At 39.2% G+C, this 14,227-nt stretch overlaps 1 protein-coding gene across 10 annotated transcripts in view; it reads left to right on the top strand.

Annotated features, from left to right (window-relative positions):
- BRSK2 (BR serine/threonine kinase 2) overlaps nucleotides 1-14,227 on the top strand; it is a 304,686-nt gene that overhangs the window by 104,593 nt on the left and 185,866 nt on the right. The gene's annotated exons all lie outside the window — the stretch shown is intronic.

Raw genomic sequence — 14,227 nt, 5'->3', positions numbered from 1 at the left:
GTCCTCAGCTGCTTCTGGAATGGAATTTAAGCTTTCCTGAAAGAGTGAAAATCGTCCCATGTTGTGAAATATTTTTTACAATACAGCAAAAGTCACTGCTTGGTAGTGTAGACCCTGTCAAGGTATATGTGGCATGAAACAAATGTGAGCTCATTTTCCATACTGACTGTGTGGGAATCCCATTGAAATTCAGCAAATGACTCCCAGCTGTGACTCATAGATGCTGTATGAGCAAAGCTGATGTCATAAATAAGCACCAGTTCAGCTGAAATAGTTACTGGAGAATGAAATAGGTGGGCACTTCATTCTTCCCTCTGTCTGTGTCTGTTTCAAATATAACTCCACTGGTCCTGGGGCTCAGGGTGCTACTGCTCTGTAGTCTCATTGTGAAAAGCATGTGGAGAAGTAAAGGATGCATTGAATTACTCACCTGCTGACGTTTTGTTTATGGATATGTGTGTATGAGCTACAAGTAACCGGCAGAAGCAAAAAGCCTTTATCCCAGTATTTGGTTATGTAGCATCTCTTTATTGTTCAGGTGTCTTTAGTGTTTGGAGTATACAAGTGGCAGAGCAGAAGATAGCTGTGATTTAGAAGATTTTAGCAACTCAAGCAGGGGGGAGAAAATACAGTAGAAACCATTCAAAGATCTAGCCTTAAGGCATGGAAAACAACTTCTTGAAACATTTATATATATAAATTTTTGAAATATAAAAGCACCAATTGCGACTGTATTTTGTCTTAGTCAAGACATCAAAAAATGCCATCTGCTGAATTTGCCATCTGCTAATGGACCAGCTCTTTCCTTAAGAGTGTAGTTTCAGGAGTGAAAGAGAACAAGCTCTTCATTTTACATTGATGGAAGATTTAAACTGTAGGTACAGAAGTTGTTTGAGCACATCTCTTGATACTTTGTTTATAAAGCCCTTTATGTCCAGGATAGGACAAAAAGGAAAAAAATGTTTAAGACTTGCATGCTTACTGTTTTTTTACCTTTAAATATTAATAGGATTTAATTTTTCACTTACTTCAGTTGACCCTCTCTGCTTTTGCTATGCTTGAATTATACATTCAAAACGAAAACCAAAACCATCCCTCTTCATTTCTAACAACTTTCAAGAATTTTGTTGCTTTTCTATGTTCTTATCTATAGCAGAAACTGCAATGTAAGTGCTTTTGTATTGTTATCAGTCCTTCTGTCATTCTGCCATTTAAGAAATTATGCTGTACAGTTTAACACTTTTTTTTAAAATGAAGTTGATCTGTATTATGTATCAGAAGATTGCCTTCTAATGGCAGGGTTTAAGATATTGTATCTTCTTAGGAAACTTCCCTTTCTTTAAAAAAATAACTTTTACTTTTTTTGCATGATGATCATGCATAACTGACATGTCACAGAAATACCTCAAAAACTGAATTCTCAAGAGAAAATGCTGAGGTGGGGTCCCAAAGACCTGTTACAAGCAGGTTGTTTTTTATTGTATATGAGTGCATGTGCATGAACTTGTGCAGTACATCAAGACAGGCATTCTCTCCTAAAGTGGTCACAGCTGAACTCTAGCAAATATTGCACCAAAGAGAAGTGTTAGGCCTAGGTGAAAATATGACTGTGGAGAAGGTGTGTCACGAAAACTTTTAATGTGAAACCAGGCTTTCAGATTGCTAAGAGACAACAAAATGTTTCATCAACAGTAAAAATAATGAGAAAGTACCTTTGTCACCAAGAAAGGCCAAAGAAGAGAGATACACATGTCCTGGAACAAATTTCTTGTGCCATTTAAATAGGTTTGTTTGTATTTGGACAAGACATCTTGTTCTGCAACACTGACCTCTCTGCAATGTCATTTGTGTGTGTGGCCCTAGAAGGGCATTGAGCTCGCATACTGGAGTTAGTCTTGCAGGATCAGGCCCTTGGTAGTGGGAGAAAGATGGAGTGCAGGGAGGGGAGCTGGTAGAACAGGGCAGGTGCTGACAATTAATTCACAAATTGGAAGGGGAGACTCATAAGGTCACTGTGTCCCCCACTGAGTTGTTCATATGCTTATAGAAAATCTTCCCCATCTCCCCCTGCTGATGTGAGGTGAAGGGAGGTGTAGAGCTGACAGGATGAATGATGAAGGCTTCCCCCAACCCATTGCCTCCCTGTGATGGAGTGACATATTTAACCTCCCCTGATGCTACTGCTGCAGGTGAAATGAATTATGCGACCCTCTGAGTCCCTTATCGGTGCTGGGCTGTCTCAGGGGCTGGATGCAGCTGCTATAATTTTGGAGTTCTTTCCTTGCTTTAATGCCACGTAAAATCATGCACATTTCTCTGCTTGAAGACCCCAGGCTGCTTTGAATATGGAACTGGTCTCCCTAGGGGATGTGAAGGGGGAGGGGAGAGCAGTGATAGGAGATGGAGAACCTGCACAGAATTGCTAATCAGACTCTGCCCTATGTCTTCTCTGGCTGCAGATGGCTCCTTGCTGTGTTGTGAGCCTTGCAAAGCCAAACACCTTCATTGTCAGACTTGCAGAAAGTGCTTTAAGTGTCTGCTGCAAAGGGTAGGTGGAGAATGGATGGCTCCATTTTTTGAGATTGCTGGGGAAGCCTAATTAAGCTGGTGATTTTCTTGTTTGGGAAATAGTCACAGGTAGCCTTGAAGGAAATGAAATATGTCAGTCTGAACCACTTTCCAACCCTCTAGAGCCATGGATTTTCTTGTCAAATGGGCCATTGCCAATTTTACTCTGGAGGGCCAGAACTGCAAATCTCTCTTAGCTTGATTCCCCTTTGTGCAAGGCATTGTTTGCCCATGTCTCTTATTTCCTTTTACAAAGAACTGTGAGCTCTCCTCTAACCTGCATGTCTTGCTGGATAGAAAGATTATTCTTTTAAAAAAAGCACCAAACCCAAAACCTTAACAGCAACACAAAATGTGAACTTCACCACCCTGAAGAAATAAGGACTGTAGCACTGCAGGATGTTTTATGCCTCAAAGCACTGAGAACAAATACCTCAAAATACAAGTTCTGTGATATTGGATGATTGAAGAACCTGTGGGTGGGGATGTAGTGAAGGTGCTAATAGCACTCCCAGCATTTAATTATTAATACAGCCTATAAATTGCAATGGTCCATTTATACTCGTACTCCTTTGGCTTCTCTTCCTGTTGAGATGAAGCACTTGAGACAGTAGGGAGCTTTCCTGTACAGTGCCAGGGGCTGTGGGCTTGATCTCCTCTGCTACCCATACTCTGTGGGATGGAACTTAGTGGAAATTCTAGAATTAAAACAAACAATAAAAGAGGAATAAGATGGAGAGCAGGGAAGTACTCACAAATACTTTTGTGCACAAACAACAATTTGTTAGTATGTGTCAGACCTTTTGTTAGTTATGAGAGTTGTGTCAGATATTCTGCTGATTACTCAATCATTTTCAATGTTTTCTGGTAATATATAGTATTCTGACTAAGTTCAAGTATTTTTATAGAAAACATTCAGTGTTTTATTTTATGATTAAAGATAATTCAGAAAAAGAAAAAAAGAACCAGAAAAATACCTTAGTTGATTTTGAAGGACTTGTACAGGTTCTAGACCTTTCTTATTTTCTTTCAGGCTGTTTGCAAACATTTTAATAAGGTTGCCAATTGTCACACTGCCTGAGAACTTCTGCAAGCCCTGACATAGGCAGATTTTTCCTGCATTCAGTAATGGGTATTTGCTTCATTGGGGAAACAGTCAGCAATAAACAATTAATAACTTTAGAAATCCTAACAAGAGGAAGTTATGGCGGGATTAGTTTCCCAAACTTTTATTAATGAGCACAGCTTTTTTTCTCTGAAATTTAAGATAGCTCTTTGCTCAACAACATAAAAAAATGCCGTCAGATATCATGGAACACTTCTGAAGTATGTTACTTAATTTTTCATGACTCAGGAGGCATTTTTGTTCTTGTTTATCTTCCTGCATACTATTGCATCCAGTTTCATGCACACTGGATTTACACAAAATACCTTTTTAAAAAATAGCATATTTTAGTTGTTCAGTTTCAGTCCATGATAGAAGTTTATTTTAGCATTGTACTGGGTATGTGTATACACTGCTCATGGTTACTTCACTGAGCTGCTTGGCATAGAGTTTTAAGTGTTGAAATGTTTACTTGCTTGTCATGGAAAATAGAAGGGGAGAATACATCCTTTTGTGAGGGAAACTGTGGATTGTTACTTTTGTTCCCTTACATTTCTGGTGTTTCGTCTTGTTTCATAACATTTTTTATTTATAACGTGTTGTTGCTCAAGGTAGAGAGAGGATGGTTGGAGAGAAGACACAAAGGTGTCAGTTCTGGTTTCTCTTCCCAGAGAAACCAGAGGCTCATGTTTGTGTTAAATAGGAATAAAGTAATCTGAAGGATTGCTGCCAAATATATCAGATTTTTGTGTATTAGTTTTCATGCCTTTCATCACAAGAGGCATTGTGCTAGTGTGGAGAATTCAGTGGGTAAGAGAGAATAAATAGGTGCCAGTTTCAATTTTGCAAGTCATTTTCTCCCTCATATGAACTACGTATAGAAGGGCATTTTTCTATTGTTGTGTTTAGGGAATTTGCTAGCTTAGTCTAGTCAGCATTTCCTTATATTTCTTGATGAACACTCAAATTACTAGATTTCTCTAAGACATGGTTGTGCAGTCTGTCTCCTGTGCGTGGCTGAGTGATACAAGTGGGTCTGCATGTATCTGCTTTTTTCCTCCCTGTTTGGTCCTAGCTTTCATTCATCTTGGGGTTTGAGACTACTGTCAAGAGCCCCTCTTATTCCAAAGCTGGCTGGAGGGTGAGCAAGCAAAAGTGAGAGACAGCAGCACTTTCTAAGGCATCGATATACAAACTTCTCAAGGAGGTGCTGTCAGTATGAAGTGCTGGAACCTGAATTTTACTGTCCAAGTGTATCAGCACTTGCAAACTGCTGCCCTGTCTTGTACATGCTGTGTGCCTTGCTTGGGGTGCAAAGCAGACTGGAAAACCTAGGCTAAGGCTTTGTTTGGAAGCTAGGGCTGTTTAGCACAAGAGACCAAGAGAAGATGAATGGCTTAACACCAAGTGTTTGGGATCAGTGGCTGCTCATCAGTCACCAGCTGTCTGTCTGTGTACAGCACTGGTACCTGGCAGGTGGCCCTGCCGAGCTCCCACTCCCCGTGTGCTGGCAGCGTGTGGGCTGGGTAAAGGCAGCTGCTGCTTTGTCAGAGCTGGGCAGCACTTACCTTTTCTCTGGAGCTGAACCTTCCCTCCTGCTCATGCTGGTATGTTCTGTGATGCTAACACAGTGCACTCCTTAACTGCACAGTCCTTAACTCCTTAAATGCACCAGCAGCAGAGCTGGGAGGTGTCAGAGCTGAGTCATCTCTTAGCTGTGCCTTCCTTCCATGGCTTTTTCAAAACCTCATCACCCATCAGGAGCTCTGCATTTTCTTTGTTTCCCAATGTGCTGCATATCCTGAATTACATGTGTTGGAGCACTACTGCAAAATTATAACCCCCAAGTGAGTATATAAACAGTAGTGAGTCAAGATATAGTATAGCAGTATCCTTGCCTCATCTACAAAAAATAAGTGGGTTGTGTTTTGGGGTGTTCACTTTAAAAAGGACATTGAGCTGCTGGAGCATGTCCAGCAAAGGGCAGCAAGGCTTGTGAAATGTTTAGAGAACATGTTTTATGAGGAAGTGCTGAGGGAGCTGGGTCTGAGTCTGGAGAAGAGGAGGCTCAGGGGGAACCCCATCACTCTCTACAACTACCTGGAAAGGGGGTGTAGTGGGGTAGGAATTGGCCCCTTCTACTGTGCCTGCAGTGAGGAGACCAGAGGAAATGGCCTTAGGCTGAGACAAGAGAGGTTCAGATTAGATATTAGAAAAAAGAAATCATGGTCAGGCATTGGAATAGGTTGCCCAGAAGTGTGGTGGTCACCATCCCTGGCGGTGTTGAAGAGGCGTCTTGATCTCACACTGGGTGATGGTTCAGTGGTTTAGGAGTTACAGTGGTAGTGCTGGGTTGATGGCTGGACTTGATCGTCCTAAAGTTCTCTTCTAACCTCAATGATTCTGATTTTATGAGTGCTTATTTTTATTTATTCATATTTAGGTTTTCTTCAGATCTCTCACCTCGCTTTTAATGCTACGTTTGAAGTTGCACTGTGATCCAGGCCCTATACAGCTTTCTATATAATCTTCATTACCAGTTTTTAATTGTCTTGTTGGGTTTTTTTTCTCTCACACTGTTAGAAAAAAGAGAATCTTTGAGTAGGGTGTATTATGCTTTTATTTCACTGTGGGGAGTGGAGGGATGTGTTGAGATTATGTATCGTAAATGATGGACCAGAAGCAACTTGCAGCATTCTGGGGCACAGGTCAAATAAATTATCCAGATCCTTTTGAATATGTATAGATGGCCTCAAGCTTCCCATGAAAACCTTCTCCTGTGTAGTGTCTAAGGCTTTTTCTGTTTCATTAAGTGATGATTCCTTGTCTATGCTGCTGCACTGAAGCACTGCGTCTTTTCCTGGCAACCAGATGGATTTGTCACTTTGAGCAGACACCAGTGAGTTTCATGATTTATCATTGCACTGAGTGTGTGGAAACTCTCTCATTGGTGTCTCTGGACCTTGTAGGATCAGATCCTTACTGCCACACTCTCCATGTAGCCTTCTCCATTATGTGTTTTTCAACAGACTGTATACAGAGTAGCTTTGGGCGTGTTCTGTAACATTTTGCAGTTTTAAGCTGTGCAAAAACGGATGAACATTTTTGGGAGATTAGGGCTGCATCCCCAGTATGGCGATCTGGTGCTGGAGAATGGCTAAATTATTATGATTTTGGCTCTGCTGTAGCACCTATTCCTATGTCAGGTTTGTTTTGAGTCAAACAACAAGTCTGAGATGACTTAGCATCTCAGTACCTTATGTTGTTAAAGAACATGGTAATAGGATATACCAAGCTAATAAGGTAAACTGGGAATAGAAACATCAGAGAGAGAAACTTCTGTTTAAGAGTTGCTAATGTCATTGTTTCCCCTAGAATTTCTCTCTACGCAAAAAGGCAGCAGCAGGATTTCATGATCTGTGAAAACCTTCTACTGAGGTCAAGACTGTGATCATCTGTATCAGCTGGACATAGCCCAGCTGATGGAATGAACTATGGCCGCAACTACTTTTACTCGCACCTCTGTTTGCCCCTTGAGTCTAGTATCATGATTAAATCTGTCAAATACTGCCTTTGCAGTATTAGTCAAGATGTCGACTCCTGCAGCCACTACCAGACAATGTGTCTAGATTTTGTGCCTATTCATATATCTTAGCAAGTTTACTTTTATTAAACTATAAGGGAAAACAAGATGGCTTTCTGTCCATGTGGTGTTGCAGTTGCAAACAGGGATTGTGTTGTGCTGGTGTTGCAAGCCTCAGGGCTTCTAACAAAGAAAATAAAATATTTGTGAAAAAACCAATAAAAGCCCCAAACTCTAACTTTAGAACAACAGTTCATTTGAAAGATAATAAGTATAAAAGAGCTGCATCAGGAACCTCACTGACTATAAAGAGCAGGAGGAGTCGTTTCTACTTTAATTTTATACCCTCCCATTCCACACACTTGAATGAGCACAGTTTGATTTCATTTTCTTTTAATGGAAAACAAAGAAGTAATGGTCTGTACCTTTCCAGCAACTGACTTCCTTGAGTTCAATGCAGTAGACAATTCCAGGTTTATAAAGTGATGCTGATAAGTCAGTGAAAATAAAGAAAAGAAAGCCTTTGAATAACTAAATAATTTGTGACTATGAGAACTTGCTGATTGCAAACAGCAGTTATTATTACTTCATAAGCTGAGCTGAGGTCTTTGTTGCAATGAAGGTCCCTCAGTACCCATATGCCTTGCAGTGGGGTGTAGAGGTGGGAGCTGGTAATGTTCAGATAGAAGGTTTTGTGATACCTTTGTATCTTCATTTAAGAAGGCAAGTTCACTCATATTAGTGATTCCCACTTGATTAATTACATTTCCTTAGATATGGCAAACAGCAGGATAAAACACTATTTTCTACCATTAATTTTATGTTTGAATTTTTATTCTGTTTGAAGGATGTAATGGTAATATTCTGTTGAAAAACATAAAATTTGCTAGTCAAGACAGTCTTTTCAGTTACTAGAAATCACTTGGCTAACTTTTGTATTACACAACTGAAAACAAAATTTAAACCATCAGCAAACCAAACTCCATAATCCTATCCTTGATGAGTTATTTGGGTCCAGGAGATAAAATTGACTGCATGAAGGGGATATGTGTATTTCAGACTATTTGGATTCCTAACTCAAGGGTCAGCTGTTGATATGTTTAGTATCATCCTGGGCTCTCTTTCTCCACGTAATAGGTTTAATTAATCTGTGAAGTGTAGGTACTGAAATAGGGAGAAAAAGGAGCACTTGGTTTGCCCCAGACAGTGCAATTTATTCCAATGAAGGGATGAGTCCTGTTCTCCTTATTCTTTAACAAGTACTTTCAGCAGAGCATCTTGCAGAGTAATGTGTTCTTCAGGTTGTCTGAATGGATAAATGAGGGATGGAGGAAAGCTGCACAGGATCAAAGCCTAAGATAATGTATCCTGCTTCTTTCTGTCCCGTGTTGCTTGAAACATTTCAGTTTTTAACCTTATTTCTTCCACCACACAAGGGTCCTCTTTTCCTCTTATATCTTGTCTGTCTGCAGCAGAATGATTAACAATAGTTTAAGTAGTCCTCAGAGCATATCTTAGTACAGGCTCAGGTGGATTTTTCACACTCCCTGTTGCTAATGAAAACTTGAGTTTGAATCTTTTACCTCAGGCAGTTATTGTGAAGTTGTGATGTTCAGAATCAAGGTTCCAGTTTTGACCTTTTACTTCCTTGTTTAGGAAGCTAGACTTTACAATAACTTCCTGAGAGGACTGACGGACTGGGAATTTTCTTTCTCTGTAGCTTTCAGTTCCCTTTTTTTTTTTCCAAGAAAAGATGATTTTTCCATAGTCAAGCAAAATACATATAAAAATAACAGTGCTTGCTGTCTCAGCCCTTGTTGCCCATGGAGGAGAGATGTGTGTCAAGCAACTTAAATAAAATAGTCATAAAGTAGTACTGAGCCCCAGCTTTATGTATTTTTTCCCTAAGGGCCCAGTGATTTGGGTTTTGTTAATGATTTTGGCATCAAACAATTGCATTTGCAAATGAGTTTATAACCAGCAGCCTTTATATGAAATTTCTCTTCACACTAGTTTGAAGCCTGGGGGTAAGTGGTGATTCATCCCTGAGCCAGCACTGTGCTCTCACATGGTGCTGACCACTGTCTTCTGTCTGTGCATGAAGCCGAGAGGATCAGAAATCTCATCCCTCTTTTGTTTGGGTTTTCTTTATGTCTATCTCACTTCAAATCTTTATTCTGATATTATGGGTGCTCTAGAATTTTCCTGGCAGACATCCTTTTTCACTGACTGTAATTAATGTATGTCTTGTCCTCTGCACTAAAGAATCAGACCCAACCTGTTTTAAGCTCTAAGTAGCTGAACAGGGTAGCTGGAGAACATACAAAGATGTCTGTCTTGATGGCTTTCAGCAGAAGTCTAGAAAATTCCTGTCATGGATGAATGTGAGCATCTCGAGAGAATTAAACTTGGGTTCTGGTAGTCACAAAAATTCCTCTAGAATTTTTGCAGTAGAGCCCTTGGAGAGCAAGGACAGAATTTTGTTTTCAACTTTACTCCTTTTACAGGATTTCATAGTCATTACACTGCCATAGCTTAAAACAAGTCCTTGGAAGGACTTTTCTTCAGACAGCAATGCCAGCTAATCTTTTTCCAAAACCTTCTCAAGCTTGACCCAGACAGTTGTTTGCCTATTTGTTTTTTTTGACCACAACACTGCTATTGAAAAAATAATCTAAAATCTTAAACTCTTTCCTTATGGGATTTTGAACATCATCTTTACTATTCAGTCTTATTTCTTTATTGCTCATTTATAATACTAACCTGTTAAGTCTATAAAAATGTGAAAATACGCTAAATCATTTCAAGGGAAACTTGTGCCTTAAGTATCCTAAAAATAGAGAGATCATGATGTCCTTAATAAAATATTCTGCAGTATCTTCTCAGGCAATTTTTTCTGCTGCATTTCTTAAACTGAAATATCTTGGTTTCTTCTTTTCATTAGTGATGTAGTCTAAAAGTTGTATGTTTGTTTCAGGTCCTTTTCCTCTAATGTGAAGGCTAGAGGAGCACTGAAATGTTACCTGTAGTGAAGGGACTCTATCCACATTTTTAAAGCATCCTGTTTTAGTCAGGGAAACCCACTGGGAAAAGCCTTTGGAAAAAAAATGAGTAGAGGAGTACACAGAAGGTGGTTATTCAGATTCAGGGAAAGGCGGTAAAACCACCATGACTCTTCTCACCAAGAGCTGAAAAGAAAACTAGCAATGACCACTGGGTACAACTATGTCAGGGGGCATCCAGTAAATGCCATTGGTCACCTCCCCTTACCCAAGTTCTCTGAGGCCTCTGAGCTGGTGGCAGGACAGAAAACATGCTTGAAATAGTCTTATGTGACTGTGAAATAATTAAAAACTTTCTGTTCAACCCTTCTTCAGTTTAGTACAAAGCAGTTTCAAGTTCTTCTGAGTCAGAAGAAAATGTTTGCAGTTCAATAGGACTGTGCTGGTCTCTGCTGCTGTTGATGTGAGCCTGCACTTTGCCTGTGTGCCACAGTCCCTGGGTTCCTCTGCAATTCCCTTTTCCTCCCACCATCTCAGAACAGGTTGACCCACCACAGTCCATTTGACTTTTCTCTGCTCCCCGTGGTCTGCAAGCACACTACTGTTTCAATTGGAATTTTTTTGTAAATAATCAAGAGTGTTTATACAGCAAAAGGCCTGTGGTGATGGGAGTTCCTGAGGGCTCAGCTGCAATGCAAGTCAGGATTCCTGGCTGCAGGAGGGCAGATTGAAGGAGTGAGTGTGTTTGCTAAAGCACAATTGCAGGAGGGTTCTGACACTGCACATACTCTTCTTTCACTTACAAAACTACAAATATTGTTGAGAAGTATATTTTGGGTCCTTTTTCATGTGAGGAAAGTATTTTAAAGCTCTATGGAAGTGTCATCTTTGACAACAGAAACCTATATTAGCAGCAATCACTACTTCCTTATGATGTTTCTTATTTCTGTTCAGTTTTCTTTGCTACTTTCCAGCATCAGCTGTTACTCTTAATTTCATAGAAACAATCAAACAAACATGACATAACTCTCCAAAAAACTTATGAAGAAAAAAATTCCAAATGAATAAAAGAAAAAGGAAGTGCAATAAGATACAAACCCAAAGCATGAGGAATTGAATTCTTTTAATATGAGGAAGGAAGACTTAAAAAAACCAAACTTGGAATTGTATCACATAGCTCTATGGTGAGCAAAGGCAACTTTACTTTGGAGAAAGGAGCAATTCTTTATTAGTGCATGTAGCGTGTCTGATAGTGCTAATGACAGTGTCTATATCCTGCTGAGTTTTACCATATTAATATTGGCATGCCAACAGTTCTGGATCCAAAATAGTGACTGCTGTTAATGTGCTGCATCCAGCCTGTAAGTAAACAGTAAATGGTTTACTGTTCCCGCTCTCACAAACATGCCATATGAGCACTTGATCTCATTCTTTTAAAATATAGTCTGTAGGTCGCATTAAATACTTGTAGTATTGACATTTCCCTTTTGAAATTTGTTATGTGGGCACGAAATTCTCATGTGGGGAAATAATGCTTTTGGTGTTTTTTTGGATCATTGAATAGCAAAGAAATGACTAGTTATGTATGTCAGTTCTACCTGACTCAATCTGCTTTCCCTCCTCAGTCAGTAGCCACATTGTCATTTCATTACAGTCTTGCTGTACCAATTTATTTAAGGTTAAGATGGCATTTTCATTGGCAAGTTTGTATTCTCTGTCATTTAAAACTTTCTCAGAATGATACCTTTCATGCTAAAATATCCATATTTGCTTTCTGCCAAGAAGTCTGAATGGGTAACAAACTGTTTTTTCTTTGAAACAGCAATGGTGTTTTTCTTTCCTGTGTAAGGGTTTGACTAACACAGAAAATGTCAGAATTATAATTCTAACAGGAACGTGATTATAATTCTGAAGGAGGATGGGCATCTTTCCTTTCTGTTAAGATGTGTAAAAATTATTCAGAGTCAGATCTTACCTGGTGCTCTGCAGCTTTAAACACTTAGAGCAATGAGTAAGGAGTTCACTGCACTGTCTCTGGTCCAGCATTTTTTTGTTGAGGTTTTGCATGTGTGTGGAAGTTACTTCAACTGCTAAGCCGTAAGAGAATAGGAATAAGAGTGCAGAAGAAGCCCTGTCTCCCCATGTGTGCTTGCCATCTTCATCTTTGGGATGAAGCAGTTTTTCAGACTAGGGGATAGATGTGAAAGATCTGATCTAGTTCTCGTTGTTATTTTCTGTAACGTTTAAGGACATCTAAGTATAGGCTGTAGATCTGTGTCTGTATCAAAGTGTTTTGATGAATGAGGTCTTGGTGCCCACTAAAGCCTGGCAAAATTTTTCCTTTTACAGTAAGTTTTTTGCTGAGTAGATCAAAAGAGGCAAGGGAGCTGATGGAGAAGGGTAGAATAGTTTGACCTAACAGAATTTCAGATCAAAGAACTTTGTGGAGCCTGATTACATACTTACAGATCTGCTTTGTCTTACTACTTAAAAGCACTGTGGCTGCTCTTTAGAGGTTGGGCTCTACCACTTGTTTGTTGTCTGATGGATGTCAGTGCTTGAGAGGTGTGGGCTGCTCCATGTGAAAGTAAGAGCAAAGGAGTGTGATAGAATGAGATTGTGGTTTGAGCATCTCTGGGTTCTGATAGTTTAAAAAAAAAAAAAAAAAAAGGCAGTGTTTGGTCCAGACAGTACTTGAATAAGAAATCTGTAAGATTTAAAAAGGAGTCTGTTTTTATACGCAGCTTTTGTTCCTACTCTTGTTTGCAGATCTCAGAGAGATCTCTTGCCAGGAAAAAAAAGCCCCTTTTTCTTAGTTCAATAGGTCCCTTTACTGCTTTTGGATTCATGAGTCATGGTTCAATTTCATGCTGAAATAGATTCTTTACAAACAAGAATAATCCTTCATTTGATTTTATTTTCTTGGTTACCTTTCAGGAATTTTCTCTGTCCAAATCTCACTTTACCATTTTTATCTTTTCTGGATTGAACAAATCTAATTATTATAGGTTTTCATTACAGTTACGGTTGATTTGGCATTGTAATTCAGAATGTATAGTTTTTCTGGCTTCAACCAGTCCAGCACAAACACTTTGAACTCCTAGAATTTCATTATTCTTCTCAACAAAAAGGTGAGATAGTGTTTCCTATTTCTGTTTATTTTTCAGATGCTGGAAAACTCTTTTCAGTGTAAGTGAAATTCCTAATTTTAGCTTATAAATTCTAATATACCGTAGGATTGCTGTATTATTCTGCAATGACAATGATTTAAACGAATCACGGATCTCACTAATGTCACAAGTACAACTTTATTCTCCCTCAGTTTTAGACATCAGCTTTCAAGCTTGGAAGGTACAGAAATTAGGCAAAATTAAAAAAGCATGGAAAAATCTTTTTTTAGTTAAAAATCCTGATATTTGCAGTATTAGTTTGACATTGGGACCACGACAGGACAGCTAGTCTGGTAATGTGAGAGAAAGGCAAGTGTTTAGGTTGACAGCTGTTTACTTAGGGCTTTGTGAGAGTTTGTTTCCTCTGTTTTAGGGAAATAAAGTTACAGAATATGTGTTATGAAGAATTGTTCATGTAAGAATTTTTGGAGCACTCTCAGGCTTATGTCAGAAAAGGTGTTTATACCTGTTCAGACAGTTACAATACACAGATTCTGGAGCCACCAGTCAGGACCATTTAATGTAAAATGAGAAGGAAAGTGAGAAAAGAAATTTGACTCTCCTGTGTAAATGGGAGACTAAAGCTCTGCAAAATCACCTACTTGGCTGTATTGTCATAGAAAGTAAACAGATCTTCAAAGCCCTATTCCATCAGACTTCTGCACTGTCATGCAATTAAATGCAAGATTGGCTTTGCCTTTCACAGTAAATATTTAAATTAATCTGCAGAGTTGCCTTGGATGTATTTTTTCATGCAAGTGGAAATGGGTGGTGATTATTCACAATTGGAAACATTTGG

The sequence above is a fragment of the Sylvia atricapilla genome, chromosome 6 (genome assembly GCF_009819655.1).
Source record: "Sylvia atricapilla isolate bSylAtr1 chromosome 6, bSylAtr1.pri, whole genome shotgun sequence".
NCBI lineage: Eukaryota > Metazoa > Chordata > Aves > Passeriformes > Sylviidae > Sylvia > Sylvia atricapilla.
The sequence above is the reverse complement of the archived record's forward strand: the minus strand, read 5'-3'. Positions and strand labels throughout refer to the sequence as shown.